The 20,490-nt window shown below is 42.0% G+C and overlaps 1 protein-coding gene across 1 annotated transcript in view; it reads left to right on the top strand.

Moving 5' to 3' along the window:
* Positions 1 to 423: 423 nt before the first annotated feature.
* riok2 (RIO kinase 2 (yeast)) overlaps positions 424 to 20,490 on the top strand; it is a 61,132-nt gene continuing 41,065 nt past the window's right edge. Inside the window, exons 1-3 of the mRNA XM_069892227.1 lie at positions 424 to 492; positions 14,856 to 15,064; positions 18,959 to 19,058. The gene's annotated coding sequence lies outside the window, so the exon portion shown is untranslated. The remainder of the gene's footprint in view (positions 493 to 14,855; positions 15,065 to 18,958; positions 19,059 to 20,490) is intronic.

Below are 20,490 nucleotides of genomic sequence, written 5' to 3'. Positions count from 1 at the left end.
GGACACAGCTCCATCACACCACGGCGTATCATCCTCTGGCCAACGGGTTGATGCAGCGGTTTCACAGGCACCTCAAGGCAGCCTTGATGGCCTGGCTCAAGGGACCCATTTGGGTGGACGAACTGCCTTGGGTCCAGCTGGGAATTTGTATTGCACCAAAAGAGGACTTCAATGCCTTGGTGGTGGAGATGATCTACAGCATGCCTTTTGTTGTGTACGCACTCACACAATTAAGACTCAGAGACGTGATGCTTTCTCATCCTTTACTTCTATTAGACTAACATGGCTACTGAAACACAGGGTTATATATATGGAAGGGTGACATCATAATGTGGGTTTCATGATGTTATGCAGAGGGGGGGCTAATAACCAACACTCTCCTACTCCTCCCCCCACCAACCCCAGTGCAGTAAATGGTGACTGGGCCCCTTCGAACTAGTAAGATTACATCGGGCCCAGGACTACAAGTGAGAATTAGAATACATCTCAAAAGTAATTATAATTATAAAAGGGCAAGTATTTAATAATAATCAAGGCACATAGTCCTTAAACCATTTAGGTGATCTTCTTTCTCTTTTAGACCGCCTTGGCGTGGTTTGCTGTGCTGGTCCTTGCTCAGTACCTGTAGATAGTCTGGTCAGTGGTTGAGTTGGTGGCAACTACCCGCCTTCGGTGCCCTCCTGGCTGCATGTCTCAATTACTGGACTCCTCAGTGGACTGCTTGGCTCCACGACCATCTCTGTCCCCTGCACCTGTTCTGAGAGGTGGGGTAGTTGGGGCAGGCCACAGCAGTTCCACCTCCTCCAGTTCATGAGGCAGTTCATGTCCTTTAGTGTCAGTCAATGCTCGTAATTGGTCAATGTGTCGCTTCCACAATTGGTCCCCCACTAAACAGAGTTTTTGTAAGATTGCTCCTACCACCCATATTTATATTGGCTACAATCTTTTACTGGAACTCTCTCGCCCACTTCCAATGTTCTAGATGATGTCTGTGGTGATGCTGTTTTTTGCAATCTGAAACTCAGATCCGGATGATCTGTGAACAGCCTGGTCCGCAGTTTGTGGCCAAACATTAGTTCTGCTGGGGTGCATTTTGTGGTAGAATGTGGCGTGTTTCTGTACCCCAATAGGAGATCTGTGACTTTGTGTGTCCAGGAGGCATTTAGAAGTTTCATGGTTTTCATTGCTTTTCTAAATGTTTGTACAAAACATTCTGTCTCCCCATTAGTACTTGGGTGATAGGATGCAGACAAAATATGTCTGATATTGTTGTCACGTATAAATATTTAAAAATGTTCTGATGTAAATTGAAGCCCATTTTCCATAATTAATTCATGAGGCAATCGTAAGCGACAAAGATAGCTCTTAGACAGTCAGTTGTGGGATCTGCTTTGGTATTTTTCAGCTATGAAACTACTGGCCATTTGGAATGTGTACCCACAGCTATTAGGAAAGTCTCACCCATGATTGGTCCAGCAAAGTCTACATGAATCTGATGCCAGGGTTTAAATGGCCATTTCCATGGGTTAGCTTTGGCTTGCAACATTTTTGGCTGCATTGACTGATATACTTTGCATTCTCTTACTGTTGTTTCAATGTCTCTCTCTATGGATGGCCACCAGACATGCATCCCGGCCAGTGCCTTCATTCGTACTATTCCAGGATGGTTGTGGTATAGTTAGGATAACATGATAGTTTGCCATTTGGGTGTAATAATTGTAAAGGTACCTCATAGTAAACATCCTTCTTTGACTGATAGCTCATGGTGGCATGTGTGGTAAGGTTTTAGATCTTTTTGGGATGACTTCAGATTTAGGCCACTGATTAAGGGTGAAGTATAGGATCTTGCTTAATGTTGCCTCTTTTTGGGTTTCCTTTCTGATCATCTGGGCTGTAATGGGCAGTTGTTGAAGTTGCTCTTGGTTGATGGCTACTGCCTCTGCTGTCCATTTAATAATTTTTTTCTCGTTGTTCTGCCTTGGGCTGTGGCATGTGTGATAAGGCATCTGCATGGCTGTTGAATGTTCCTGGTTTATGTTTTATATCATAGTTATACTCCACTAGTAGTATGGCTCATCTTTGAATTCTGGCTACAGCTAATACTGTATACCTTTGTGTGGCCCCAGGATTAAACTAAGAGGCTTGTTATCTGATCAGGGTGAGTTTTTTTCCACAAAGATATTGGTGGAATTTTTTTACACCAAAAATTATTGGCAATCCTTCTTTTTCTAGTTGGTTGGAATTGCATTCGCTTGTGGTTAATGTTCATGAAGAATACGCTACTGGTTGCTCAACTTTTTCTGTGATTTGGGATAGTACCATTCCTAGTCCCACTGGTGAAGCATCCATGGCTCGTGTAACTTTTTTGTTTGGGTCATAGTCAATGGTTGATGTTAGTATTTCCTTTGATTAATCAACTGTGTTTTTAGATTTCTGTGTTCCAATACCATGTTTGATTGTTGAGGACTATCAGTTTCCCCAATAATTGCAATGACAAAGACTTGAGGGGAATGATAGGCTTTATTGCACAGAAGACTTGAGCTGGCCTGGATTCAAGCTAGGGAAGTGCAGGGAAGGGAAAGGTGGCCCAATCTTTATGGCCTGGGTCCCAGGGGAGGAGTCCAGGTAACAGTGTCAACAGGGGGGTGGCCAGCCCGAGCCAATTAGTACACACAATCCATACCAATACATTCACCCCCTCTTTTTAAACAGAAACCCCCCCCCACCTTTTACACAACAAGATGGATGGAAGAGAGAGAGAAAAAAAATTTTTGCTAGAGGTTTAGCCGCATCGGCAACTTCTTCCTTCTGCGGGACTGCTGGAGGGCAGGCATGTCTGAGCTCTGCTGTTTGGAAAGGGAAGCAGTCCCCGGGGGGGAGGAGGTGTAGGGGAGGAAGCAGTCTGGGTCAGGGTAATGCTTGAGGTCACCAGGGAGGAAGGGGAATTTGATGCCTCCCGGAGGACCGAATCCTGGAGAGGAGAACTGGGTGGCTCGGCCTCCAGTATTGCGCTTCCATGAGGCATGATCAGCTCCGTGGGATGGGCTGTGGTAGGCAGGGTGGTTTCAGGATCCTCGGCCCTCACCAGGTCTCGGATAGGCACAGTGTCCTCGTGGCCATCGGGATACCTCACAAATGCATATTGCATGTTGGCATGTATGAGGTGCACTGCTTCCACCAGTAGATCCGTCTTATGGCCCCTCACGTGTCTCTGTAGCAGGACCGGCCCTGGAGTTGCCAACCAAGGAGGAAATGGAAGCACCATTTGCCGATCTCCTAGGGAAAGCAAACAAACGTTCATGCAGGGTGGTGTTAGTCACGGTGCACAGGAGCGATCAGATGGCGTAAAGCGCCTCAGACAAAACTTCCTGCCAGCGGAACACCGGCATGTTTTTGGACCTAGGAGCACTGCCTTCCAGACAGTGGCATTCTCCCTTTCCACCTGGTCATTAACCCTGGGGTTATAGCTACTGGTCCTGCTGGTGGCTATGCCTCTAGCCAGGAAGTACTGTCACAGTTCCTTTCTCATGAACGAGGTTCCCTGATCGCTGTGGATGTATTCAGGGTACTGAAGATACTGCGCAGTGCCTTGATGACCGTTGGTGAGGTCATATCCAGGCAGGGAACTCATCCACCACCATCAGGAAGAAGGCATTCCTATTTGTAGAGGGTAGGGGGCCTTTGAAATTGACACTGAGATGGTCAAAAGGGCATGTGTCCTTGATGAGGTGTGCCTTCTCAAGCCGGTAGAATTGCGGCTTACATTCAGGGCAGATCTGGCAGCTTCTGGTTGTGGACCGGACATCCTCAACAGAGTAGGGAAGGTTCCAAGTCTTGATGAAGTGGTGTAACCTTGTAACTCCGAGGTTGCACATCATGTGACATCATGTCAAGGGCGTCATGATGCCAAGCAGAGGGAGAGCTTATTCCCAACACCTTTAATCATCACCAGGGAGTTCCTGGCTCCCAATAAATGCCCAGAAAACCCCACGGCAATCCTCGAGAACTTGCAGCGAAAACTGGGGTCCCCGGTCTTGTGGCAACCCTCACTGCATGGTTAATGCAAACATAATGTCCCCAAGGATTTAAACATTTGTCAGTATGCATTCATGTGAAGGGGCGTACACTGGTCGCCCTTACAACAAGCTCTACGATGGGCCCTATAGAGTCATCAGGGATAACAGTTCCACTTTTGTCCTCAACATCGGTGGTAAGGAGGAAATGTTTACCATTGACTGCCTGAAACCAGCATATCTGGACCGTAATGAGCTGGTCCCCACTCCTCCATCACGACGCAGTGGCAGACCGCCCAAGGCTACAAACAATGGCTTCATCGCCAGTTCTGGGGGAGGGGGGGGTGGTCATGCAGCGGCCCATTCATGGAGACACGGACTGACCTGCAAAATGGTTGACAAATGCAGAGACTGCGTGGACCTGGAGGTGACACTGGCCACCATCCCAGGTGACCTCTGCATTGTGGGAAGATGTGGAACCCTGGCAGGAACACCGGCCGATCCCAGTCCGGCACTCCGAGGACGCAGGGCCCTGACGTCAGCGCCTGGGGCCTATGTAAGCACGATGGACAGAGCAATAAACCAGTCTCAATTTCCAAGGCTTTGGTGTTTGTGTCGTTCTTCTCCACGCTCACGTAGCTCGAACGCTACAGGCTAATATTTCTTAAGCTGCCAAAATGTCAAGTGCACACCCAAGTGTTTGTAGGATTTATTCAAAGCTGAATAAAAAGGCTTTGAGAGCAACATGAGCACAGGCCTATGAAATTTTACCTCCTGAGTCGAAGTATGGAATGGTTGATTTAGTAAAGACACTGCACCTCATTTCTACTGTATCTATTTTTTTAAAATAAGCTAATGGCTTTAAAGACATTTTACTCTCACTATATAATTGATCTCATAAAACAAGAGCAATTCAACATTTTCATACATGTAAAAAATTGTTGGATAACTAACAATAATTATATGTGGATGATTAAAAAAAACTCAACGAGCAAATTAAGAGATCCTCGAAAGTATCAGAAATCAGAAACAAATGGAAACAGAATAAATTACAAGTAATGTCTTATCTAAGAAAATCATGGTACAAATCAATCCAACATAATCTTGTGAATCCATTTAGTGTGTAAATGTCAATGCAATTTTATTATTTAGATTTAGAACAATGAAAGAAATAAAGCCCAAGTAGGCATCTAGTGGAAATGTGGAGAATAGCAAAAATAATATTCTTGACCAAAGGGCTCAGGCCCGTAAATTTGGTTACATTTCACTTTCTGTGGATGCTGCCTGACCTGCTGAGTTTTTCTAGTTCATTTCTGCATTACAATGTTACAATTGAAGACAATAGGATAATCAAATGCAACAGTAACAAAATACACAGATTATTATTAATTGAAAGTTAAAAAAATACACTGCCCTGAGAGAGGTTTTGTTAAAAATTATGTCAGCATGTACCTTAATGTTATAAAATTCCTCATGACCAGGGAGCTTCTAATTAAAAATATAAAGTGTTAACCAACATAAATTAATGAGGGAATGTTTTCCCAATCTAATTTATTTGTTCCCTTTTAAACTCTGACAAATAAGCTTGTTGTTGCATGGGCATGAATTTAAAATGTTGTTTTTTCCATAATGCTTATTTATCACAAAATCCCTCATATAGTAAGAAGGGTTCTTCTGCAAACAGACCAACAGGTTGCATCTACCGTTCCACACAGCCATGTATAGAGGACAACTGGCTGAGTATTGGATTGCAATTCAATTAACAGAAAGCGAGGGCAGCATGAGAGCTCTCTAGTGGGGTTCATTCAGAAGCCTGAAAGATACAGAGAAAAAAAATCCATCTTTAAGCACGTTGGTGCATGTGTTTACACCCTCTTAACCTTCTCTCCATAGGGAGGAGGGAAAAGAGAGTGTGTCCAAGGTGTGAGGGCTCTTTCAGTATGTTGACTGCCTTTCCCATGCAGTGGGGGAGAAGTAGATGGAGTTCACGAAGGAGAGGGAAATTTTCTGAGCTGCATCACCACTTTCTGTAGTTTCTTCTGATCCTGAGCAAAGCAGCTGCAATGCCATGCTGCGATGCATCCAGTAAGTATGCTCTGGATGGTGAAGAAGTGATTGGGGGACAGAAAGGGCATGCTAAACTTCCTTAGTCATCGAAGAAAGTAGAGGCATTGGTGTGCTTTTTATATCGTCGCATTGATGAGCTCATCGCAGGTCAGATCATTGGAGGTATTTATCCCGAAGAATTTGAAGCAATCTACTTTTTTCAGTTCTGTGCCATTAATGGGAACAAGGATGTGGAGTCTGTGCCTTTTCCTGAAGTCGATGATCATCTCCAAGGTCACGGAATCATAGAGGGGTTTATTCTGGATTCCTTTGGAGGAGCACAGTTGCTGAATCCGCATATTTTACAAAGCAATGAATGAAGGAGCTAAATTATAAAGTCAAATAGGGAGAGCTGCAGAAGATTCTGACCATATCTAACAATTTGGCAGATGGGAGATGATCTTGTAATGCATCAGAAAAGGGAAAAAATGGTTTAAATAATGTTGCTGCAAGAGCCAATCACAAGTGAAGACTTGGTTTAGGAGATGGTTAGGGATGCTACTGTCAAGAAGACAGTTCAGTTCAGGAGTGCAGTAGTCTCTGCCTTTGATCTTGTCCAAAAGGTTCACCTGCTGCATTAATGGGTGTAAAAAAAAGGTTGCAGGGAGCATGGTCAATATACAAGCAACAGGAGACAATTTAAGTTCAGTGAGTGAAAATGAATCTAGTGGAAATCAAATCAGATAGGGGAATAAATGTTACAGTCCACAGCAGTGACCTGGAGCCTGAAGATTATTAATTCTTTGGTGTCAGTGCTAATGTTACTGAAAACTGCTGAGAATTTAGAGTGGGAGGATAAGGATCCAGTTGTGATTCACATAGGTACCAACAATGTAGGAAGAATTTGGAATAATGTTCCACTGCAGAATGTTTGAGACCAACTTTGCTGCCAACTTCCACCCTGATCTCAAATTCTCTTGTTCCATCTCTTTCCCCTTTCTCCATCTCTTAGCCTCCATTTTGGAAGCCTGACTATCTACAAACCAACTAACTCCCACAGTTACCTTGACTACATCTCTTCCCACCCTGTCTCTCCCTGTACAGCACGAGACCTCAGCATGTGCAGGCTTCTTGCTTATTAAGAATCTCCTACTGTGTTACTTTGAAGGGCTGAGACCAAACTAAGGTTGACAGGACTCCTAACAAACAAGAAAATTAAGTTTGAAGAATGACTATGTGAGTGGGGGGTGGGGGGGGGGTGGCGGGGTGCAGGCAGGTGGCCAAATTGGAGTGGAGGAGGAGGCTTCAAATAGCTTGGCAAGGAGATGGGAAACTAAAAATAGATTCAGGTAAGAAATAAAGCAGAGTTATAAATGGAAGGCAATAATTCATAAAACTTTGACAACGAGTAAAAAAAAATTGGAAAATAGGCAAAAAAATTAATCGGAAACGCAAGATATCTGGAGCAACTCAGATGCAGGAACTCTGTGAGTCAGGCAGCATTAATGGAAGGAAAAAGATAGTCCAAAATTTTTTTAAAAATTATATTTTTTACAGTTATGTACATCTAGTTACATGCAAGGAATTTACAGAATAATGGGGATGAGCTCAAACCACAGATAGACACATGGAAATAAACAATGTCTGCAGATTCACTTTTGTGTAGGAACATGGAACAATAATATTTTATCTATTCCTAAATCATTGATTAAAGTGGATCAGAAATAGCAGTTTAACATTCCTGATAACAGGCTTTCAAAACTGGTAAGTTGAGTGTGATAGCATTGGTAAAACAGCTATCACAGTTGTGAGAAAAGGCTCATCAAGAAAGATAAATTGTATAAAAGTAACAAGTGGAAATTAGCAATCATAATACTAGAAATACGATGTGGACCCACAAACAAATTGTTAATATTACTGAAACAAGTAAGAAAATACGAACTGCCCTGAAATTAATTGGAATATCATTAGTGAGGCAAATAATTCATAATTGCATCTTGAGATTATTTTATTCAGGACTCAATAAGGCTGAGAAGGGGCCTTCTTTTTAGGGATAAAGCTGGGCAGGTGGAGGGAGCATCAGATGAAAAAAAAACTGATTTAGAAATGGAGCAAGGAAAAGAGGAATTCCTGAAAAGAAAGTAGATTTTTTTTTCCTTGAAGGAGAAATGATATAGAAAAGTGGAAAAGTAAGAGCTTCTTGAAAATAAATCAGTGTTAAATAATGGGAGGTCCTCATAAAATGGTTGAGGCTGATATGTTTCCAGAAAGGGGAAAAAAACATTGACATATATAAGAAAGGTAGCACCTGAGAAATAAAATGATTGCTTCGGGTCGACGACATTTCAATGTATCATGGGGAGAAGTGTGGCAATTACAAGTCGAGGTCTCCCTGCATGATAAGGGTACATTAAAACAAAATAGGGAAGCTTAAAGCTGAAAATGGCACATACATTTAGAGGACCTTAGAAAGTTTAGGTGTTGAATTAGAAAGATTCAGGAAACTAAAAGGGATGAGAAGATCCTGCTACGTAAAATAAAAGCAAAATCAAAACTGGAAGATAATTGGAAAGAGTAGGATGATGATTAAAAAGATCCAAACATGAAATCTATATGTTGAAGTAGAGACACTTAAGCTCTTAATGGATACTTTGTAGCTTTCTTCTTAGAAGAGAGAGATGATGCCATTATTATATATATGGTTCAGGAGGAAGAATATAAAAAGATAGATTATACAGAGTAAACGTAGATATATTAAAGATTTTAACTTATTTGAAAGTGGATAAATCACTCAGCATGGATAAAATATGTCCAAGGATATTAGAAGAAAGAAAGGAGAAATTTGCAACTTTTGTTCATCAATAGTCTATGGTCTTAGAATGCTGCTAATGGGGGTGGGGGGGGGGGGGGTGGTTACTGTTCAAGTTGTAACAAGAAAGAAAAGGATAAAATACAGACTAGTTAGTTACAAATTCAGCAAATTATTAAAATCAATTATTGGCACTGTCTGGGTCTGTTCTGAAGAGGTCATGTCACAAGAACAATAATTTTTGGGGGGAATGAAGCACTGTAGCAATTGGATTCCATGAAACTCCAGTACTCAGCCTATTGCAGGTTAGTAATATACATTAATGATTTAACAATGCAAAAATATGGTTTTAGCTCATTGATGAGTAGACTGTGAAAAGAAATATATAATCCAGCCAATTAGACAAAAAATGAAAAATGGAATTCATTCCAGAGAAACAAGATGAATATATTTGGGAAGTTGAAAAAAGAATGCAAGGAGATAAATAATACATTGGAGGATATGAGAGGAATAAACAAAAGGATTTTTAGTATCAGGATAGGACAATTAAGATGGTTAAAAGGGCATATAGAAAAGGCATAGAATATCTGTACAGGAATGTTAGGCTAGAACTGAATACTACAGCCACTTAGAATCAAGGATGATATATTTCCACTTCATTTCTATTGGTTATGAAATGCCAACTGGGAGCAACTCTTCCTGCAGGTGGAGAAGGTGGTGGGTGAAGGGGAGGGTGGGTGGATAGTTTGAGAGGTGGTTGGCTCCTGCATAGAGTGCTCAAGTTCAAGTTCAAATGTATTGTTAGAGTACACATACAGCCCTGAGATTCTTTTTCTTGCAGGCCAGGCAGAATTTCTACTTATCGATAGTGTAAGCTGTACTCAAGAGAAAGATACGTATACAAGAGAGAAATGTAAACAAACAAAAATGTAAATGAACTGACCATGCAAACACAAAAAAAAAATTGGTAATAATTAATGTGCTAAGAGTTCTCAAATGAGTCCCAGATTGACTTTGTCGTTGAGGAGTCTGATGGTGGAGGGGTAGTAGCTGTTCCTGAACCTGGTGGTGTGAGTCTTGTGGCACCTATGCCTCTTTCCTGATGACAGCAGTGAGAACAGAGTGTGTGCTGCGTGGTGTGGATCCTTGATGATTGCTGCTGCCCTCCTAAGGCAGTGTTCCCTGTAGATGTTCTCAATGGTTGGGAGAGTTTTGCCTGTGATATACAGGCAATATCCATTACCTTTTGAAGGGCTTTCCTCCCAGAGGTAATGATGCCCCTATACCAGGCTGTGATGCAGCCAGTCAGCACACCTTCCACTACACATTTGTTGAGGTTTCCCAAGGTTTCTGAAATCATATCAAACTTCCACAAGCTGCTGAGGAAGTAGAGGCACTGACGTGCTTATCTCATGATGACATTAGTAGGCTGGGTCCAGGAAAGGTCCTCCAGAATGGCAAGTCAAAGAAAAATGTACTACATTGAACAGCTTGCAGAAGAGAAGCAAGTTCAAGGTTCAAAATTTCTTTCCTGACATGTAAACAAAACACACAAAATTTGTTTTCCTTTTTGTGTCCTTTAGAGCCAAACTGAAGCACCACCAGTCCAGTGCCATGATCAAGATAAGAAAAAGCAAAAGAGTGTCCCTTCAGGGACATTAAGTGTCCGTGGAGCCCGCCACCTCCTCAAATGCCAGGTCTCTTGTGCTCCAGTAACTCCCATAGCCACACAGTCTCCAGTTTGTTCCAGTGGTAAATCCAAGAGGTCATCCCTCCTTGGTCCTGGTTCCAAACACCCAATGCAATTAAGCTTAGTGCTATGTCAGGAGCACTGCTCGACATCGGCACCCTCACGAATTCTGGTCCCGATACCTGGTTCCCAGAAATTGACCATCAGCATCGTGATCTGAGTCCATCAGCCACCAAGCCCCACTGAGATCTGTTTTGGAGATCCCCTATCCTATCCTAGGCTACTGGAGCAGGGTAGGTTTTCTGCCAGATCTTGTGCCCACAAACCACATAGTCTGGGCAACTGAATATGGGTGCCAAAATTTGGGCACAGACCCCTGTGGGTCTTCTATATCAAAGAAAAGCTGCTGGCTCCATTCCACAAGTAGGTCAAATCTGTACAGAGCTGTCAGACAAGATGTTGCTGTGACTGAATAGTTTTAGCTGTGAGGAAGGTCAGGTTAAATGGGTGGAAAAGCAAAGGTGGCAAAGCAGAGCCTGAGTTCAGCTGTATAAAATTATAGGAGCCACGGATAAGTCAAATAATAATAATAATAACCTATTTCCCCCAACAGTGGGATTGAAAACAATGAGGTGCAGATTTTAAATAATTGCAAGAGGAAAAGAAAGATGAGGAAACTTTTTTTTAAACCAAGAGAGCTGTAAGCATCTGGAACTCACTGCCTGCAAGGGCAGTTGAAGCAAAACCCCTCACCACTTTTGAGAGTACTTGCTTGAAAAGACATGACCAGCAGCGTGCTACTGGCCTAGTTCTGGGGTGGGAATCAGCTCAAAGGCTCTTTTTTAATGAGCAAAGATACAATAGGCCAAATGGTTCTTTCTATGTCACAAATGTTCTGTGATCCTGAATTTATAATCTTGCAAATATTAGATTGTGCACTTTGACAGGAGTAAAAGAATGTAACAGTATGTAACACTATCAATTAGACCCGACAGAGCAGAAGTCGAGATTAAAAGGCTTGAATCACTATAAACTCACAGGGATATCTTGCATACTGTTGGCCCGATTCCAAGGCAGTACTGAGGGAGGGGATTGGGCGATACCACCTTTATTAGGAATCCTGAGGGGGAGGAGTACCAGTATCAGGGGCGGGCCAACCAGTACAATGCAGTGTTCCACCATGCAATAGACGTGGAGGTATACAGCCAGTAAACATACAAAGGCAATAAGGAATTAGAAAGGTAAATGGCATGTTAATCCACAGGATAAAAACCAAAGTAAGAGATGTTTACTGAGATGGTCCTGATGAGAGGTCATCAACCTGAAACTTTACCTCTGTTTCTCTTTCCACAGATGCTGCTTGATCGACTAAGTACTTCCAGCCTTTTTTAATTATTACTGAAATTATATAATAGTTGGCAAGGCCTCATTTGATGTACTTTATGCAGTATTAGCCTCCTTAACTAAAGAAGGATATACTTGCGTTAACATTAGTGCAGCGTACATTAGTAGTTTGAGCATCATTGGCCTCCAATCAGAAAAAGATCACTGACCCTTTCCACTAAAGCAATTTTGAATCTAATATCTAATCTTCTCAAAGTAACTGCCATGTGGGACCTTGCCAAAGCCTTTAACGAAATCCCTTAGACAAAGCCAACTACCCTGCCCTTATCAATCGTCTTCATCACCTCTTCAAAAAACCTCTGAGATTCATGTGACAAGAACTTCCACACATGAAGTCATGCTACATCCAAGCAGTCCTTGCCAATCCAAATGACGATAGATCTGGTCCCTCAGAATCCTCTCCTGCAATGTTCTTACCATTGCCATCAAGCTCACCAGACTGTAGCTCGCTGACATGGGCTTCCTTGCTGCCCTTTTTAAATAAAAACACATTATCCAGCCTCCAGTTTTCTGGCACTTCACTCAAGGCCATGATACTCAATCACAGAGTTTCATTTCCCTGACGAAGTCATATTTTATTGCCCATCCATAATTGTCCTTGAGAAGGAAAGTTAAACTAAATATTTCTAGGCTTTTGCTTATATTGCTAAAGTTGTATACTTCATTTAAAGCAATTTATGCAGTATTCAAGGTTCTATTATTGTCATGTCATCTTGGCTTAGCTTTGCGAACGAAGATTTAGGAAGGATCATACACATAGACACGTCCTTCGAGCCTGCACAATGGATTTTTTTAGGTTGAGTACAATGTGTGCAGTACTCTTTACACCCAGGGTTTATTTGCCACAGCATAGGAAGCTAGGTCCTCAGGTCATAGGTGTTACATCGGACTGTCCTTCTCCTAGATGGATGGCCTGACGAGGCTAATGAGCCCCATCTGCCTGGGTTTGAAATCGGAGTTTTCCTTCGAGTCCAGCCTACCCATTCAGTTATACCGCTGGACATTTGGTTGTACCATGGTGTAGCAAACTCAGTGAAAATGGGGGGGGGGGGGAGTCACCATGGGGTGTTGCTATGGATGCAGTAATGTAGGAGAGTCCATCTGCAGTGACCCCCTGCCTGGCAAGCCAGACAGTGGTCACATGCCGATCACTACACTGAGAAGAGAGAAGGGATGTATGACGTGTGCACTCTCCCTAGGAGAGTGAGACATCAGGCCCAGATCTCACCTGCCCCCCAATGATTTATTACATTGTCATGTAACAAAATAGAGTATGTAATATTTCTTGAAATTCCCTTTGCCACTAGTATTGTCTGGCATCCCTTACAGTAAGGGAAGAGAAAGAAGCAAAAGTCCTTTAGACACATTTGAGTCTCCGTGAATTTGCCTCCAGCATTCACCCAGGCACCCAGACTCCTGTTCTGTCTGTTGGCAGCTGGAGCTCCAGATCCAAACCTCTGATATGTGGCCTCAGCACCCTCTCAAAGCAGTTCCGATATCTGGTCCCCATAACCTGGTTGCCAGCAGCCCACAGCCTGTGTGGGTCCTTAAACCGTTGAGCCGCTTGCTAGTTCACTGCTATCACCATCCTGTAGGTGCCTATAGCTAAATAAGGATATACCTGCCTTAGAATTAGTGCAGTTCAAGTTCAATTTTATGTTTATTGTCACATGTACCAAAGTGCAGAGATGGAAATTGCTTTGTGAGACCAAGAGATGTCTCATACACAATACAAGAAAGGCACAGTATATAAGTGCAGAATTACAGAGAAAGATCAGATCATACAGGGAAAAGGAAACATGATTGTATTATTTTGGGGTTCATTCAGTAGTCTGATAAATGGCAGAAAAGAAACAGTCCTTCAATCTGGTAATACATGGTTTCACATGTAAATCTTCTTCCTGATTTGGGGGGGAGAGGAACTGGGTGGGGGTGGGAATGGGGGGTGGTGAAAAGTGTGTGGCTGGGGTGGAATGAGATTTTTAAAAATGTGGTGGCTTCTTTTCCCAGGCAGTGGAGTTACAGATGGAGACGATGAAGATCAGGGGTATGTGTAATAGCCACATCACAGCCATCTGAAGTTTCTTGAGGTCTTGGGCAGATCCGTTCCCTTACCATTCTGTGATACATTGATAGGGTGCTTTCAATTGTGTGCCTCTAGAAGTTAAAAGGTGCAAGTGACATTCCAAATTTACAGTCTTCTGAGGAAGTACTGGTGCTTTTTCTTGGGTATTGCATTGACATGGATGGACAAGGGCAGGTCACTAGAAATGTTTACCTCAAGGGAAAAGCAGCCTGCTATCTTCACCACAGCACTATTAATGTAGATTGGGAAGGAGGCTATACCCTCTTTCCAAAGTCTATAATCAGCTCCTTGGTCATTCTGACATTGAGGAAGAGATGGCTGTCCTGGTGTAGTGAAGATTCAGTATATTGGTCCCTAGGATAAACTGGTCTTGCCATCATTCCCCTTAAACATTGGAGTTTTGAAGAAAGGGAGGTGAAATTCAGATGAAATTGAAATCTAGTATCTAGTCTCCAGGAAATCGATCGAGTAGAATCAGTATAAGGTCATGATCGAAAATGCGAATCTGCAATGCTCAGTTATTAAGTACAGTTGGAGCTGAGATTGATAGAGGATAAAGGAAAAAGGCAAGAAAGTTATTAAAATATGTAAATGTTCAAAATGAAATGATAGTTAAATATACCATTGTGTGTTTAATGCAGTCGTGTCCTGAGAGCACAAATGTGGATTTCCTAACATCTCAGGTTGATCAATGTGGTTGGAATCGATCAATAATGATTTCCAGAAAGGGGTTAAGTCGTTTAATTCAAACATCCCATGTGACTGACAAACTAGGTATCTTGGTGAACTAATAAATTTGTTTGTCAGCCCAAGCAGAGATGAAGGTCGGAATATCTGTCAAGGGAACTAGACCATAATCCTTTGTTATTCTTCAGCTGGGCAGAAATGCAGCCAGCAACTTCTAATGTGCACCAAGCAATCTCCAGGAAGATGCATATGTCAGCCAGAAAATTCAGTACTTCCGAGTGGTATGCAAGAAATAAATGATCAAACTTCCTGTGAACCTAGGTTTGAAGGTCAGTGCAAGATTAAAAATGTTGTTTTAACATTCAAAAATAATATTTCATGTGTACGTGTTGAGCACAAACCAGATGAATTCAAAGTTTTAATTGGTCAGCAAATTTGGATGTTGATTTCTAGACTGGGGCCATGGTCCTCTCGATTACATATTCTGCTTTCAATTGAACACAAGGAAATCATTTGAATAAAATGGCAGAGAGGTGAAAGATGCTTTAGTTCACAGAAGATATGACAACTCACTCCCTATCTAGAAGGATGAATTAAATTAAATCTTAAAAAAAAGTTTCAGCTGATAAGATATGAAAGCTTTTAATTCTTTTCCCTGCTTTCTGCATTATTGTGTGATAGCTCTGATGTTATTCATTTATAGTTCCATTAATATTTTTAATATATTCCTCTATTTATCATTAGAAATGACTAAATTACTTTGTAAATTATCCTCCTGACTCTTTACTTCTCCAAATATTCAACAAAAATACTTAATAGTGTTATATTTCATCACTTTGAAATATGAATTCTGCTTTCATGTTTAATGGATCCCATCAGTAAAAAATCCTCCCAATATCATGCTTATCCTTTTACCTATATTTTATTTATTCAATTGTGTCATTTCAATTCCCTGACGTAGTCACATTTTAGTGCATATGCATAACTGTCCTTGAGAAGGAGGATTTCTAGCCTTGTGTTTTTATTGCCAAACTTGTTTATGCAGTGCTTGTCTGCACAGCGAAAGAAGAATATATTGGCATTAAAATTTGTGCTGTGTATGTTCAGTATGTCTTCCCATGATGTAAGATTTCCTCTTAATCATTGGAATTTTGAAGAATAACGGGTTAAATTAAGATATTGAACACAGAAATCTACAGCACAATACAGGTCCTTCCGCCCACAGTATTGTGCCAACCTGATAACCTACACTAACGACTGCCTAGAATTTCCCTGCTTCATAACCCTCCAATATTTTTTCAGTTCTATATACATACCTAGTAATCTTTTAAAATATCTTATTGTCTTATTGTATCTGCATCCACCACAGTAGTCCATTCCATGCACCCACCACAGGAAAAACTTACATTCCCCCGTGTACTCACTCCCAAGTGCCCGCCCCCCCAGGTTAGTTATTTCAGCTTTAGGAAAAAGCCTTTGGCCACCTACACGGTCAATGACTCTCATCATTTTGTGCACCTTTATCAGGTTTCCCCTCATCCACCCTCAATCCAAAGAGAAATGATCAAGTTGACCCAATCTATCCTCAAAAGCATGGTTTCCAATCAGACAACCTTGTAAATCTCCTCTGCACTCTCTCTATTACATCACCATCTTTGAGGTGACCATAACTGAACAGAATATTACAAGAAGAGTTTAATCAAGGACTTATATAGCTGCAACATTACTTCATATAATTGAAATATACAAGATTCTAAGAGTGATTGATGGAGTAGAGACTGTAAGAATGTTTCCTCTTGTCAATGAATCAAGAATTAATGGTATTTTCAGGATTGGATCAGCAATCTAAACATAAATTTATTCCAGCCATGACCTTCATAATTTCTTTGCTCCGGGGAAAACAGTCCCAGTCTACCCAATCACTCTTTATCACTCAAGCTGCCAATCCAAACAATATTACTGCAAAGCTTTTTTTCACCTTCTCCAGTTTAATCACATCCTTCTTATTATGTGGCAATTGGACCTGCACCAGATGTGTGGCCTAATCCATTTTTTACAACTGTAACATGATTTATCCCAGCTCCTACACTCATTGCCACAGCTGATGGCAAGTGTACCATACTCCTCCTTCACCACAATGTCTACCTGCTGTGGTGATACGACCACCAGCCTACTGCAGGGGGAAACCTCTGTACCTGCAGGAAGACCAGTTAAGGGGCTGACTCCACCTGGCCAGCTATCAATCAATCGACCTGAATATAAACCTGAGCTGGCCCCTCCTGGGCCAGTCACTGTGGAGCCCTCAGGACAGAAACTGGTATACAGACTTTAATGGATTAAAGACTTTAATGGCTCAGCATTGTTGCTGATGAGGCCAACGACTGTCGTGTCATCTGCAAACTTGATGACACTGTTGGAGCTGGATCTGGCAGTGCAGTCTTGGGGCAGTAGGAATGACAGGAGTGGGCTGAGCACACTTTAATGGATTAAAGTCTGTTGAACAGTCTTTGCTGAGTGTTGTGTTTGCTTGCTGAACCACAGCGCAGCACACTGGTACTGCTCATTTCAGATGAGTACTGTATATACTTTACCTCAAGTTCTTACTGTTCCATAAACCTCTCCAGGTACCTGCCATTTACTGTGTATATCTTGATTTGGCTGAACTTCCCAAAATGCAATCTCCAATCCAATGCTCTACAGCGACCATACCACACTGCGATGCCGCCAACCAAGATACTCTCAATAGACCTCTTGCAGAAAGTCAACAGGTTTGTGGCCTTGCCTGCCTCAGTCTTTTCAGGAAATGCAGTCACTGTTGCGTATTGTGTCTCCAGGATATGTTACTTCTTAAGTGGACAAGGAACTTTGTGCTCTTTACTCTCTCCACTATATAGTTATTGATGTATAGTGGAGGTGGCCGTCCATTGTCCTCCTGAAGTCCATGATCATCTCCTTCATCTTATCCACATTCAGATCCCGCACCATAGCACAAGATTTTCTACCTTTTCTCTGTAGGGTGGTTCAGCATTGTTGCTGACGAGGCCAACGACTGTCGTGTCATCTGCAAACTTGATGACACTGTTGGAGCTGGATCTGGCAGTGCAGTCGTGGGGCAGCAGGAATGACAGGAGTGGGCTAAGCACACAGCCCTGAGGAGTGCCAGTGCTCAGCGTGACAGTACTCAACGATCTGCTACCAACCCAGACAGATTACAGTCTTTCAGTTAGGAAGCCCAGAATTTAGATCCAATGGTGAATCTGTCTGCCATACAGCAGGCTGAAGCAAATTTCATGTAATTGCATGATAATAAAAGGAATCATGATCTATTGCCTTTGAATATTAGGTAGACAGACTTTCTTTTTTTTTTGAGGAATTAAGAAATGGAATTAGACATAGCGCAATGATCAGTAAATATCCCCACAATGAAGGTAAAAAAAGTAATTGAAAATGCATCTTAAATGAACTTAGGACACTATCCTGAGAAACTAATAGTGATTGGACTAATTGACTTCCAACACCCACAATCATCTTTCTTCATGCAAGGTGTGGCTACAACCTTGGAGTGTATTCCTTTTGATGCCCATTGATTTCCCTTCAGTTTCATGTGGGTTCCTCGACCCTACACTTGGTCAAATGCTACTTTGATTTCAAGAGCAATCACTGACATGTAATGTCGGGAATTCAGTTGTTGGGTCCAGATAGCACCGCTGATGACATCGTCCATCACTTTGTTAATGATAACTAATAGACAGAACAGAACACACCTGGGGAATTTTCCACATCATTTGGCAGGTTCCAAAGTTGCAAAATTGCACTAATTCTAGGTACAGGCATTCAGTACTACAGCTGGGATGGTCTAAACCAGCCATCCTCAATGGGGGGGGGGGGGCAACAGCCTTCTCTGGGGGCCACAGCACATTTAAGGGGGCTACGGACTGAAATCCTTAATAAATTCCCAACGTGTATGGGGTGGGGGGGAATGGAAACTGAAGGGATTAAACATTTTTGGGGGAAAGAAAGGACTTTGCCACCAGGTTTTGCTATATACTTACCAAGCAACATGGGATTTCTTTTCAAGATTGGAGATAGCCTAGAATGACTAAGATAAATGTGTAAAATTAACAATGTTTTCATAATGTTCCTTGACTGGCATGGAACTAGCTTTGGCTATGAATTGTCTTCTGTGTAGCTTTCCTCTTATGTTCTATTGTCTCCAATTCCAGAAAATAAGTGTGCAGGCCGAAGTTTTGCCCTCATTCTGCATTGAGTTTTCGTGACAGGTAGTGAATGTATGTCTCCTTCTGATAGCTTTTATTGAAGAAGGTATGTATTGTTCATTATTTTCCATAAAATTTAAGCCAAATTTTGAGCTAACCCTTGTATGAAGTGCTTTCATTTTGTGACAGTTAAATTTTATTACTTTCCGAATTTATTTTACCTATGAGTTACTCGGCAAAAAAGAGTCAGCAATATTCAATGGAATACTTATCGTAAGGCTTAATTACATCTCCGCAAAACCCTTCTCTGGCCATGTGTTTGATTTGTTTTAAAACATTTTCAAACGAAAGCATGAGACCAAGCAAGCTGAAACAAAATTGAGAGACTATGCATAAAGAGAAGAAAGATAAATCTTTCAATTACTTCCAAACCCTTCAAAATAAATTTGAGAAGGCAAACCTCAAACAGATGATTACTAAAATGATCCATAAATTAGAAAAGTGTCTTCTTACATCATACAAGATAAGTGAATTGACTCCTAAAAGTGGAAATGCTCATAACATCGCTAAGTCACTTCTTTTGCCTTCAGTGTTCATAATAATATCTGATGCCATGAACTTAAATGTGGAAGAAACTATTCAGGCAATTCTTTTAAGTAATTCCACTGTTTCTAGAAGAATTTGTGAGATGGCAAGGGCCATTGTCATTTCATTTCAATCCAAGAAATTCTCAGTTCTCTTTATAATTAGACAAATCCACTCTGCAAGAGAATGCCTCTCTTCTCATGGATTCTGAAATGGAAAAGAGCTGATAGAGGAGATGTTTGCCAGAAGGATTAAAACAGATATTAAGGGACTGTAGTGTGTGGCTGCGGTTAGAGCTCTGGGTTAGAGCTCGAGAGAAGACACACACACTCAAGAGTACAAACAATGCTGATTTATAGGATCATCCACTCTGCCTTTTATAGGCCAGCTGAGCCTTGCTGCTACATCATCAGCGGGCATGGCATACGTTCCGCCGATCGCTGACTGGTGGCTTTATGATCCGTTGATTGCTGATTGGTCTGTTTCCTCCATCGCCATTGTGGCCTATGGAAAAAGGCTGTCTGTCTAGGCCCATACTGCCTGCTCGATCATCATGTTCTGATGTCGCTACTTGAGTTGGGCTGTGAAGTAGTCCACGGGTCACTACATGACCCCCCCTCTGCCCCCAGAAACGGCAATCTGTGTGTAAGCTCAATCCTTGGGAGGCCTACCTCTGCAATGTGAGGCCATATGAGTGACTGGTTGTCTAGAGTCCGAATGTGCTGGTTTGAGACAGTCGATCGTGAATGTCTCCTCCCTGCCTACCACACAGGTGGTCCCGTTGTGCTTGAGAACCCAGTAGCGTCCTTCATAAGGCCATTGAAGCGGTGTTTAGTGAGCCCTTTGTCTCACAATGATGTGTCTGCAGTCCTTTAAGTCTTTAGGGACTTTAATAAACTAATATGTACACTAAGAGGTCTTCTCTCTATGCAAGACAAACCTGGAAGTCTGGA

The sequence above is a fragment of the Narcine bancroftii genome, chromosome 1 (assembly GCF_036971445.1).
Source record: "Narcine bancroftii isolate sNarBan1 chromosome 1, sNarBan1.hap1, whole genome shotgun sequence".
NCBI lineage: Eukaryota > Metazoa > Chordata > Chondrichthyes > Torpediniformes > Narcinidae > Narcine > Narcine bancroftii.
The sequence above is the reverse complement of the archived record's forward strand: the minus strand, read 5'-3'. Positions and strand labels throughout refer to the sequence as shown.